Genomic DNA, 12,700 nt, shown 5'->3' on the forward strand with positions numbered 1-12,700 from the left:
AGCCTGCTCTTCCTGCACTGGAAAGGAATCAAGTTCTACCTTCCAGCTGTAAACTAATGCTTCAATACCTTAAGGCAAGTTTCTACAACCAATTTCTAAATGCACATTACACAATCCTCATATTATTCTGCTAAAACAGATGGCATGTTTTGACCTCAGCCCTCCCAGAAGGCACTGGTTTACAGCTCTGTTATTATACTGGCCCAGACTCTGTTCACCAACTTATCCCTGAAACTCTTTGGTAAGGGAAGAATGTGAGTTTAAAAGCAGCCCCATATCTTGATTTCCAGGGCCAGCTCACACACATTATGGAAAAACCCCCTGTGTTCCACGGAAAAGTTTCAGGTATGCACAAACAACTGCATTGCTCAATCAGCAGAATTAGCATTTTAAGAAGCACTTATTATACCAGGCAGAGATATGAGCAAAGGGTGTTCCCAGACATCTGAGCCAAGGAAACGGCATCCCCGGAATGAGAGAATGGAAACTCTTCCACTTGGAGCACATTTGTGTCCAAAAACTAGGGCAAGCCTGCTAACAGAGAGGAGGGAGAGTGAGGAAGACCTGCAGCATCAGCTGTAAATGAAACAAGGGCTCAAAATCATTCATATATATATAGAGTGCTAAGCAGGAGTACAAATAGGCCAGGCTGTATCTCCCCAGTTCACCCAATAAGGGTTAGCACATCACTTAAAGCCACTATTTGGAGCAAAAAAAAAAAAAATCAATCATCTTCTTTAAAGAAAAGCATTTCAAAACCCATTAAACTGCTCTACCACAAACTACTTGAACCATTTTCTTCCACAGAAATTGCTAATAACTCAGGAAGTTCCATTCCAGGAAGATATCATGCACATACAAAATAAAGGACTTGTGTTTTTCAACTCAAGTTATTCTTACTTTTGAGACTTTACAAGAAAACTTCTTTGGGGTTTTTTTTTTTTTTTGGTTCATCAAGGCAAACTATACCAAGTGTTGGCCAACTCTACCTACTAGTGCTGTTTATCAAAACCAGCTCTAGCAGCAGAAGGCACACGCAGGGATAAATCACTCAAGGGCACACAAGGTTCCAGGAGTCGTTCACTCTTGACCTGTGTATCGGGGTCTGTACCTCTGTGCACATATAGCATTGGAATGTGAACAGAAGAACTGATGTTAAACAGAAGTTAAGCTGCCACGTATAAGCACATAACCCACTTCTGCATGACTGCGCTGAAATCATTTCACTTTTTTATCAGTTAAAATACCTGGCAACATTCCTGTGCCCTACCTGCCCTCCTCACGCGAGGGGGAAGCGGTGTCCGAGCCGACTCGCACCCCAAAAGGCAGCAGCAGCAGCAGGACCGGCGCGGCTCTGCTCACGGCGGGCAGGGTGGGAGGCCGAGCCGCGCCCAAGCCTGGCCGTGCAGGGAGCGGGGAGGAGCCGGGGGCTCCTCGGGGGAGCGCCCAGGGAGCGCTGCCCACCGGCCCTGCCCTGCTGGGCGTTCCTGCTGCCCGTGCCAGCGGCTGCCGCACCCTGGGCGAGAAGGGAAAGGAAGGGAAGGGGCCGCTGTCCCCGGCGGGCTCGGGGGCTCCGCCGTGCCTGCGGAGCAATTCCAGCCTCGCTCCAGCTGAATGAACACCGCCAACAGCCAGCCTGGCTGGCCGGCACAGCTTCTCTGCAAGCCTCCGCACCGAGAAGCGAACTTACGGTACAATGGTCGACCCAGCTGAGCCTTTGTGTACCTTAACGACGAGAAATTACTATCTGGGGAAGTTTGGCGAAGTTTGGGACGGGTTCCTCCTTCTGGAGCGCTGTCGCCACACCCAGAGTTGCTGCGGGGCGCACGAAGCTGCCCGAGGGCTGCCTCGCCCGCGGCCCCACCGTCCCAACGTGGAACCGAGCACAGAAAAGTAACGGGCGGGCAGGGCCGGAGGAAGAGGAGCCGGGCGCGGGAGGGCGGCGGCCGCCGCAGCCACCGCCCCGCTCCGCATCCTGCCCGCTCCGAGCCCGCTCCGCTCCCTCCGCAGCACCAGCGGCGGCTCCCGCAGCGCGACCCCCGCCCGGCCCGGCCCGGCCCCGCGGCGCTGCCGCCTCCCCGCTCCCGCTGCGCTGCCGGGGCCGCGCTGCCGCCGAGGGCTCACCTGGCTGGGGCGGGCAGGGCGGCTCTGGCGGCGGCTCGGGCAGCTCTGGCAGCAGCTGGGGCCCGCGGCAGCCCGGGCGGGGTTTTGTAGGGTCGGGCGGGTCCTTCCCGCCCCGGCGCCCCCCCGGCACGGCGCTGACTCACCCGGCCGCGCCCGACTCCGCCGCAGGACGGGGACAGCGACGGGATGGGCAAGGGTAGGGCAGGAGCAGCCTCTCCCTCCGCACCCGGGGCTTCCCGAGGTTGTGGCGACGCCGGGAGCAGCGCCCTGGGCTGCAGGGGTCGGGGCTCAGCCCTCACCCCCCAGCCCCGCTTCCCCACCTGCCCGCTGGCCGCCCGCCCTGCAGCTGCGACCCCGCGGTGCTGCCAGGGAAGGCGGCCCCGTTCGCCTCCCCCCCGCCCTCGCCCCAGCGCTCCCGGGGCAGCAGGGGGGTGTTTGCAGCCCGTGCTTTGGGTTCCTCAGAGCAGCGCGGCTCTGACAGCGCTGGGGCTCTCGGGGCACAGCACAGGGCCCGCACCTCGAACGCCCCCGGCAAGCCGGGCACTCCCTGCCCCGGAGCGAGAGCTGCGCTCGTACACAGCAAACCCCCATCCCCGCAGTGCGCAGGTGGGGCCCAGCCTGCTTCCCCCGCAAGGCGTGCTCAGAGTTCAGGGGTATCTGAGCAGGGAGAAGCCTAAATGACGTCTGGCACAAGCAATAAATGCTGGAAGAATGAGACACAAGCTCTGCTCTGAGGCTGACTCATTATCATGCTCAGATAACCCGAACAGGCCTACCACACCCAACGCAGGGACAGGAAATCAAAGCTCCTCCCAGCCCGAGTAGTGAAAACTCAATTACAGAGTCCAGGTATTGCACTTGTAACAAGGGACAAATATAGTTTAAAAGTATTTGCAGACCTTCAGTTGGATCACTCGAGATGATTGTTTCACCTCAACAGCACAGAGAATTGATGTGAAATGCTGCAGAAAAAAGCAAGCACTCCCCACTCCCAGTACAAGCAGTTATTCCTATAACTTCAGCGTGGTTTTCTTAATCCCTGCAGGTGAATAGATATACATAGTTCTTTCAAGTCGATTTGATTCTGCAAAGAGATACTTATCTCTGCTAGTAGAAGTATTTTTTGTAGGCATAGACAGAGATGGCGGACATGGGGTAAAAAAGTTTTAGGCTTAGCCAGGTGCATAAAAACAGCAGTGGCAAAAGCTGGCAAACACAAAAGAGACAAGAACACAGGGTGAGAGACACAGGCTGCAATTCCTGGGGTGAAACAAGATCAACAGTACAAAAAGGGAGAAATATTAGGAAATACTACACTCGACTTCAAACATGGAGGCAAGAGAGTGGACACATGAACTGGTCATTCCAGAAGGGGAAAATAATGTTAATACACCTTTTCTGGTTAAACAGAAGTGACATGAAGGGGAGAGCCACAGGAAAAGGCATAACATGGAGCAGTGTTTTGTCAGAAAATGTCAGTGCCAATATTGCATTAGTTGGACACATCAGCCTCGTTTTTGGCAAGGCCACTGTGGTTATTTCTCTGTGTATTAAGGAACCTGTCTTTCAAAATTAATTCCTGGCTATCCCATTTCAACCAGTGTCTGTCACTAGCAGTTAAATAATTTCCCCCTGCTTTTCAGGTTTCTTAGGAAAAAAGATATCACTGGAAACTTGGAAATGTTATTCAGAGATCAAAAATACTTACAGTCCTAGAAGTAACAACCATTCTGTACTGCAGGATTCATTAGAGGTTTTAAATAGGGGTATGCAGCCAGAGAGCCAATTTGCCTCCTAATGGCTGCATAATCCCTCAGGGATAGGTTTTTTAACCCTCATCTCTTGTCAAACATTCTTAATACAAAAGCAGAAAAGAATACCCACAACACCCTCAGCTAAAGAGAGTGTTTTCAAACATATACATTGCATTTCTGTATATAATCTGCTGAGTCACATATTAGAATTGAGGAGGAACATAATCATTCTCTAAACATTTATCTTTCAGTCCTCTATTGCAGCCTGTTTCAATGACAATACTGCTTCCGCTTCCTTAGAAACTTATATTTTTAACAATTCAATACATGTAAAATATGAAGTAGCTCATAAACCACCATTCATTTTGGCTTACTACATCTTCATATGAACAGTCTGTAAAAAGTTTGATATCAAGAGAGCTATTACTATAACCAACAGCTTCAGAAATGTCTTAAACATCCAACTCAATCATCAGTTATTCAACCTCAGAATCACACACTGACCTCAGTTCAAAACAGACAGGAGCCTCTCTGAACTTATACAAACTTCAGGGACTGCTGCTAAAGTGATTTCAAAAGAAAAAAGACTGACAATAGAAAAAACCCCAGTACATTCAGAGTCATGAAGATACAAACATACCCAAACATGTTACAAATTCCCTTAATTGCTCTCTGTATATGTAGGTCAACTGACATCAAAGGCACTTGTCCCAGCTGGGGAATTTTAGCAGTAGGAACAGCAGAAAACACAGTCATGCTTTTGGCAGAACAACCAAACCCTAAAAACAAAGCCATTGATCCTGCCCATGGAAATGTTATCTATTTTTCATACCTTCAAGGAAAATGTCTGCAAAACCAGTGATTTAAGGAAGGCAGCAGTCAGACTGAGCAAACAGGAAAGCCTTCTGTTATCTGCCAAACAGGGAAAGGGAATTAATTAATGGGAAAACAGCAGCTAAGTGCCTGTATCACTTCTTAAAATGAGACCTAAGCCTCCATGTCATATAGGATATTTCTGAGGATTTACCCAGACCTTGGAGGGTTTGTATAGCACCTATCCCAAGGGGTTCTGGTCCATGACCACTCCTGAGCACTGCTGCCAGCTTTAGGCTGGATAAAGGGCTGGGACATGGACTGCACTTACCACAAGCCCAGTGTCTCTGTGTCTACCTCAGCTATTTAGTGGAAGAAAAGTGCTTCAAATAGTAAGGTAGTGCCAAGAAAGGTTTTCCATTTGTTTTCACATTGTTTGGCCCCTGAACTCCCTTAAAATATCTGCATAGAGGGTGATATTTTAAATTGCCAGCAACTCGTTCAGCTGCAATTCCCCATTTGTGACCTGGCTTCCTGCATGCTGCCCACAGCAATCCAAGAGAGCACATTTTGCTTGGCTGGGGCTGCACAGAGTCCCGTGCATGGAAAAACAAATACAATTGTGCCAGCTTCCCATTCTTCCCTTCTACTGTTCTCTGTGGTTGAGCTTCAGCCTGTAGTCTGTGGACATGCTGTAGGTCCATGTGTTCCATCCCCTCAGTGACATTACCATTGACAACTCCACCATTCTTGTGTTATTGCTAAATATTGTTTGATACTAATTTTATCTTTTTTTCCCCTCCCTCTTTCAATTCAATATACCAATTTTCTTCTACCTCACCAACATGATTTTTTCCTGTCATTATTTTATCATATTACTGGAGGCTTGATGTGCTTAACTTGAAAATTCAGTTTAAATTCCCCTCTGACCCAACTTTATCTTTGCATTAACCCCATATCCTTGCATATGGGGTCACTCCAGCTGATTTTTCTCTCACTTCTGTCTATTTTGCTCCTCCATGTACACAGATCTTGCTCACCTCTTTCAGGATGCTGTCCCACAATCAATCAACATTGCATTAACACTGGAGGTATGAAGGACACAATTCTGTCAATATGTATTGCCTACTTAAACCTGTTGCTTCAATTAAAAGAAAAAGAGAGGGGAGGGATCAGGAGGAAGGACTTTCTGGTCTAGGTGTGACTAAGCCTCTATCTAGTGTTGCTCCCTGATCGTGTTGCAAGAGGATAATATAAATTCCATTCTGATAAGCATATGGATCAGGCAGACCTCTGGGTGTTGTTTTTCCATCTTGATTATTTGTGTCTAATTTGGGAACTGCCATGATACAAATACACACAGATTTGTTATTACCTCTCAGGGTAATGACAGGTTACAAAGACAGTTAAGTAGAACTTAAAAGTTGTGCTAGTTGGGTTCCCAGGGTAACACCTGGGAAGTTATGATGTCTATGGCTACAGATGAAAGAAGGAAGGACTCCTGCTTAGCACACCTACGCTGCATTAGTAAAACTCTATAAACACTGGAAGGGTTCTTTTGCTTGGGAGAAGGGGAGTTGTGTTCTGGGCTGTTTGGTTTTTTAGCAGGGAGTGGAGGGAGTTTACTCTAAATAGTACAGAATTTTAATCCCACATATCTGAAAAATCAACTGAATACCAGAATGCCAACTTTTATGTAACACAATACCAGAGAACCAGACATCTTGTTAGGTGCTCCACCTAACAACCTAAGCCCTTGGATCAATTCTATTCTGTGCAATGTCATTCTTACACTGCATGCACATTCCTGCACAAATGTTATTCTCCACTCAGAATTTCATTTACTTGAAATAATCCCTTTTAAAGAGCAAGACTTAATCTCTGGAATGATCGTCTGTGTTGGCCAGACCCCCAGCACTTGGTTATGTGTGTGTTCTACAAAGAAGTGTTATAATAGGTAAGGTGGCAGCATTGGCTGCTTCAGTCTGGGAAGAGAGAGTGAATGCAGGCATGAGCAGAGTGCTTATGAACAGATCATCCAGGTTAAAATCTGGCCCCCTGGCCAGGGCCTGCCTTGCAGTTCTGTATGATCTTAGACTGCTGCCTTCTGACTGATCAGGCCCCATCTTTCTACTGTCAACTCTTCAGAGCAAAGTTTAAGCATTGCATCTGCTAAAGAAAATGGTAAACAACATTAATTACTTCACCAAGATAGAAAAATAAATTGGACTCATCAAATTGTTTCCAGTTTATCTTCATCTGTTTCACACAAAGCCTATGTTACAAGAAAGGTGATGTAACCTTGTTTAAGGGGTGTATTTCAGCAATCACTGTGACTGACAGACACGTTTGACATGCCCTGAAGTTACTTCCCATGCACAATCTCCAAGTGCCTCACACATAAGAGCCTGACAGCAAATGCTCTTCAGAGTAAAACATCTACCTCTCCATCAGATGGCTGCATCTGGAGGATGATGGCTACAAGTTTCCTTTTATATCCTGATACTGTTTCATCACTAGATTTCCCTTCAGCTACTTCTCAATAATTGTGTGTGCTGTTCAGTTCCCCTCTTCTGCCACCTTCATGCATATCTGACTACAACTTGGCTTGAAGTCTAACTTATTGTCAACTGTTTTCTTAGTTTGAACTCTAACTTACTTTCAAATATTTTCTTCCTCACCAGTGTAAATAACACCACCATGCTCATTCCTTTATCTTTCAATCTCAGTGGATCCTTTGATCCCAAGTCTATTGGCACAGGGAGGTTTTCTCCACAAAGAGCCAGATGCTTGAGTGACTTTGGATCCCAAATCAAGACAAGGGAGTAACAAAGCAAAATATTAGCTAAGATTATAGTTATAGTCAGAAAGAAACTCCTACTCACAAAAGCTAGTAACAAGCAAAGCTGTCTTGGGACACACACCCAGAGCCTAAATAAAGCCTCTACCACCTGACAAAGCTCATGAAGTTTAGGTCATTGTGATGTAAGCCATGGCACTGGCTGTCCCCTGTTCAAGGCAAACAGCACAGAATCAATCATTGTGCTCTGTCAGGAAGGAAGCAAACCCCTTTATTACTCTCACCTGGCTGACACAGCTAACATGGGCCACCAACTTCAAATGTGCTGTAGGCTTGTCCTCCTCACTCAGCCCAGGCTACTGCACCTTCTTTCCTTCTGTTTGGCAGCAGAACTGGAGTAAGCCAGAGAGGTTTGCACGTTAAATGACACAGAGATCCAGCCAGGAATATGCATCACAACAAATGTAAACCAGCAACTGAGATAACAAGTACAGCAAAACCTAGAAAAGCAACTCCTCTGGCATATGTTTCTCATGAGTATTACTTGTATCTGGAGCTCAAGTCCATTTCTAACCTCTACTGTGAATCACCAGCAGTTTGTGGTTTTTCAGTGCACCTCATGGGAGTAATCATCTAGTGACGAGGAGAGGTCTCCTAGCTACACACAAACACAGAAATGAAACACTTGCCAAACCCCTTGTACTGCTATTGGAGCCTTGAATAAACTCCCATCTTTGCACTGAATGAAAGAGTGGCAGGATATAGAAACAAACAGTCACTATGTGTGTAACCATGTGTCAGTGCATTTCCCCAGTCCCTGGGCACTTCCTGATGTCCTGCTGGAGAGCCAGCTGCCTTTTCACTCAGAGATCACAGTCTGAGACAAAACCAGGTCTGTCAAGCCCTGTCAGATATTCCAGTTTACTTTCTGTTCTCAGATTATCACAAATACCCTCAGCCACAGCTCAATGTACTTTGGGTTGGAGAGCTGCAGTTCCATCTGAATCCAGGTATGATGCTGTCTTTGGTCCTAGAACTAATCCTTAAACTGCCTAAAAAGATCCAATCTCAAAACCAAACCCACTATGCTGAGTTCAGCTTTCTCAGTAATATCAGCACAATGCTGCTGGTATAAACAGGCTACCAGTATATATTACAACATTAAGGAAGAGATTTTGAACCCATTTACATATCAGAGTGCTTAAAACTATCACAGCTGCCAGCTCTAAAATAATGTTCCCCAGACAGCCACCACACTGGAAAACACTGTAGAAAATATTACCAGTGCATGTAGGAGCCCCTGACATCATCCAGAACAGAGCAGCATGAATAATCACTGCAGTTTTGGGCCTGCCTTGCCAAAGGAACAGCTACAAAAGATGGAAGCTGCCAAAAGTCCTCAGGGAATTTTTTCCTAGGAATAGTGTTAAAAGCTTGAAGTCTTTTGTGCTTCATTGTTTCCCATCATTATGTGCTCTTTCCACTTTAGTGACTCATAACACAAACAGTCCCATGGTTTGGATTAGTCTCCTGGCCTCTGCCAAAGTACTGGGGAGGCTGTCACACCTTAAATATGTACCTAAGAATCCTGGGGAATAATTCTGAAAGGTTCAAGAATCTAATTAAGCACCACCTAAACTTACTCTAAAAATGCTTACACACCAGGTTCCTATGGCAAATCCACAGGCTGCTAACTGCATGCTGCAAAAACTATCTCCTTGTTGTTTAACATGATGCCACCTCTGAAATGACCCAGGAAAATGAATTTCAAAATCCCTTACAGTGAGAAGTTCATTGAGAGAAGTCAACATACAATTTCTACAGCAATCTGGAACACAGCTGGAAATTTTCAATTAAAATCAATGATTCTGTGAAATAGCAAGAAAAGGGGTTTTTGTGGCTTGTTTCAAAACACATCAACTTTGTTTTAGTACAAAATAGCATAAACCACAGGATTTTGAGAAAGTTCTTGCATGATCTGAACTTCCTTACCTAAATTAGGACCAGCTGAGGTACTATGAATGATGCCTTGCAAGACAAAGGAATGTCACAGATTCCTAATTACACAGCACTGTCTACAGTGATGTTTTTGTTGCTCTTTCAAGTGGCATCTCACAGCTTTAGAGAAAAATTAAGGCAAGGAAAGTTGACTTCAAAAAGCTGTTGATTGAGGGGCTGCTACCAAGAGATTTGTTTCTGCCAGGCAGGCTAAGACTTGTTTTTCCAGGTCAGAAGCACAGGTGTGAATTCTAAAACCAGAGATCTCTTCCTCTAATGAGTAAGAAAAAGTATATTAAAAGCCTATTGCTTTAGCATGGAGTACACATAACACTTAACATTTTCACATTTGATTGCAGATAAGCCCTCAGGAAACACTTCTACTGGAGCTGGATAATTTCAGTGCTGTGTCCTGCATGTCAGTAGCCAGTGCTCACATCAGGGACAGGTGAGGAGACAGAACAAAAGGCTGCAGTGCCAACACAACTACAGATAATTTTTCAAACAATTTCTCAACACTAAGGTTTCTTTTTCTAATGCTACTACCCCCTCCAGTAAGTTATTAATCCAAGAATGAGCAGCCATCAGTGTGTACAGAGTAACTGAGCTCAGAGCAGCAGAGGAAAGAGCCCAGCTGGCTGAGCAGCAAGGACAGCCATGGAAAGCCAGCCAGCCAGCCATCATCCATCCTTCCTTCCTCTGGGGAGGGAGGCTGGACCAAAGAAAGCCCTTGGGAATGGTTTGCCACTACAGAAATTGAGAAGCCCATATTTAAGCCACAGTCTGAAACATGCACAGACACAAACACACACACACACACAGGAGCATGGAGCCACAGACATTCTTTAGGCCAAAGAAATTTGTACAACACTTTATCTTCTCAGTTTGTTTGGGCTGGTAGAAAACCCATAAATGGAAGACAATGTATTTTTTGCTAACTAGGATATCATGTGAATTATTTTCCCTGAAGAGGACAGGAAACAAGCTTATTTACTCATATACCCACCTGCAAGTTTTCTGCTTGTTATTTAAACAACCCAAGAGGCTGGTGACAGCTCTACTGACCCACAAGATGCTGCTTCTCCAGAGACAGCAGCAGTGTCAGTACAAAATTCTCTCCAGGTCTCTCAACCTCCATGTGCTGCTTCTGCACTAAACAAGTCACTCTAATCAATCTCACTGTGCATTCTGCTTAGGTTACTTGCAAACAAGCTGAAGAATTTCTTGGTAATTTACAAATGGCTGCAAAAGCTGTTGAAAGCAGCATGTGCAACTTTGCAGTAACTGTACCTCCTCTTCATTTCATTGCTCCTGCTTATAAACAAAGAACATCCAGAGAGCTGCACAAGGTTCCTGTCCTCCTGTCAGTCAAGGGAACAGAACTGCAGTTAGCTGCAAGGTTCTGAAATAAATAGGTTTTGACTGCTGAGGTAGCTTTTAACTACAAGACCTGCTCAGCCATGGGCTTCTGACAGCTTTTTCCTTCCCTCTTTTTTTAAGCTCAAATTTAATCCAATCATTAAAATATTTGTTGAAGTGCTCTGTCTGCTTGGCAGCATAGCCCACACCACAGACAGAGTGATGGGTGACTTATTTAAGCAGGAATTTTTTTTGCATTCCTCCTAGGTTTTTTTATATTTTGAATTGTTTGTGCCAAGTTTTGGTAGGTGGAGCTTTTCAATCAATTGCAGCAGACCTGGCACAGGGTGGCACTCAAGCTGTTCACTCAAAAATGTTAAAGATAAAAATCACGAACAAACAGGAGTTTTCAACCTTTTAGAGGTTGCATCATTACTCCATATTTTGTTTTCAGTGATGAAATAAATTCTAAACAAGTATTCTCATTTTATAGATGCTTTAAAATAGTTTCTGAAAAATACAACAGTAGCATTGATCTCTGTGTGAATTTGACTACACTGATTCTTAAGATGGGTATTTCTAAATTTATTCACAGGAAATCTCTACATTGTTCTCTTTATGTTGAAGTATATCAGAAGAATTGCCATGGGAAGAAGCAAGAGAACTTCAGTAAGAAAGGCTATGCTGCACCATTCCTTTCAAACCATAGCAGAATGCACTGCAGCAGTTGTGGCAGCAGGAAACCTTAGAGAGAAGAGAGGAACAGTCACAGCAAGACTTTCTGTTGGATCTGTTTGGGAAAACAGCTGAACTCTCAGGTACACAGATGCACCCTCACATCAGGGAATTAATCCAGAAACATCAATTCCAACTGAGAATATGTGCTGCCAGCACCTGATTCTGTGCCTGGATGTGCAGAATTTGACATTTTTTCCTTCAGTTTTAAATCTGAAAAAGTCCTAGAATGGTCAATACCTTCCTTTTTTTTCATAGTTGATCACCTAAAGGTACTTGCACATGAACCTACACATAAACTCTGAAAGTCTATTTTGAGATCACAAAAAGTTTTTATAAGGAAATGCCCACACATTCTGACTGTTTGTACCAAGGATGGGTATTTGAACCCTGTGACCTCCCCAGGAACACCTTTAGTACCTGTGGAACAGATGGGAAAGAGTCTTCATGTGGCATTACTGTATCACCTTTGATGCTGTTTTGTGGAGGAATTCATGAGCTCCTTCTCTACCTGAACATACAAGTCTAACTGTTCTCATGGTGCTCATACAGTGCAGTGCTAGCAAAGGACTGGCTGCATTTAGATAACGTTATCAGCATCCTTAGAGTACCACAGTCTCATCTTTGCTATCTGAAGGCATTAGTTTCTAAAAACCTGAAATTATGCAACAATTCAGGACTGTGTGGACAATTCAGTGATGGGGAATGGACAGGGAGTTTATAGGTGTCACTTCCAAAAATATAATTTCAGTTACATGCCCTTGAGTATCAAAAGGCTTGAAACACTCAGAAGTATTTCAAGGTTTATTAAAACCTACAACTATTTTAAAACCCTAGATTACCTTTGTTCAAAGGTTCCTGATGACCCCTGCCATAGTAGATTTTACTCTTTGCTTTCTTCTCAAACCGTATTCACTTGGCAGCATGTGAGAAATGAGAGCCTTGTGGTATGTGCTTGTTCTTGAGGCACAGGCAGGTAAGGTGACACTCCTGGCCACTCATGCTGCCATACAACGGAGCAATCTCATGCACAGGTGAAAAACTGCTGAGCAAAAGTACCTCTGAGTAGGTTGCAGTGAAACTGAAATGTATTCATGCATGTTTGGAACAGCTGTGC

At 45.1% G+C, this 12,700-nt stretch overlaps 1 protein-coding gene across 6 annotated transcripts in view; it reads right to left on the minus strand.

Moving 5' to 3' along the window:
- ANXA2 (annexin A2) overlaps positions 1-8,057 on the minus strand; it is a 30,779-nt gene extending 22,722 nt beyond the window's left edge. The window contains exons 1-2 of one of the 6 annotated variants that reach the window (XM_066558701.1): positions 7,776-8,057; positions 4,711-4,790 (exon numbers count right to left, since the gene is read on the minus strand). The gene's annotated coding sequence lies outside the window, so the exon portion shown is untranslated. Of the gene's footprint in view, positions 1-1,270; positions 1,377-1,690; positions 1,713-2,124; positions 2,185-4,710; positions 4,801-7,775 lie in introns of those variants that run through there. The other 5 variants (XM_066558700.1, XM_066558704.1, XM_066558699.1 and 2 more) reach the window with 5 other exon arrangements.
- Between the last annotated feature and the right edge of the window lie 4,643 nt (positions 8,058-12,700).

This window comes from Molothrus aeneus, chromosome 13 (genome assembly GCF_037042795.1).
Source record: "Molothrus aeneus isolate 106 chromosome 13, BPBGC_Maene_1.0, whole genome shotgun sequence".
Lineage (NCBI taxonomy): Eukaryota > Metazoa > Chordata > Aves > Passeriformes > Icteridae > Molothrus > Molothrus aeneus.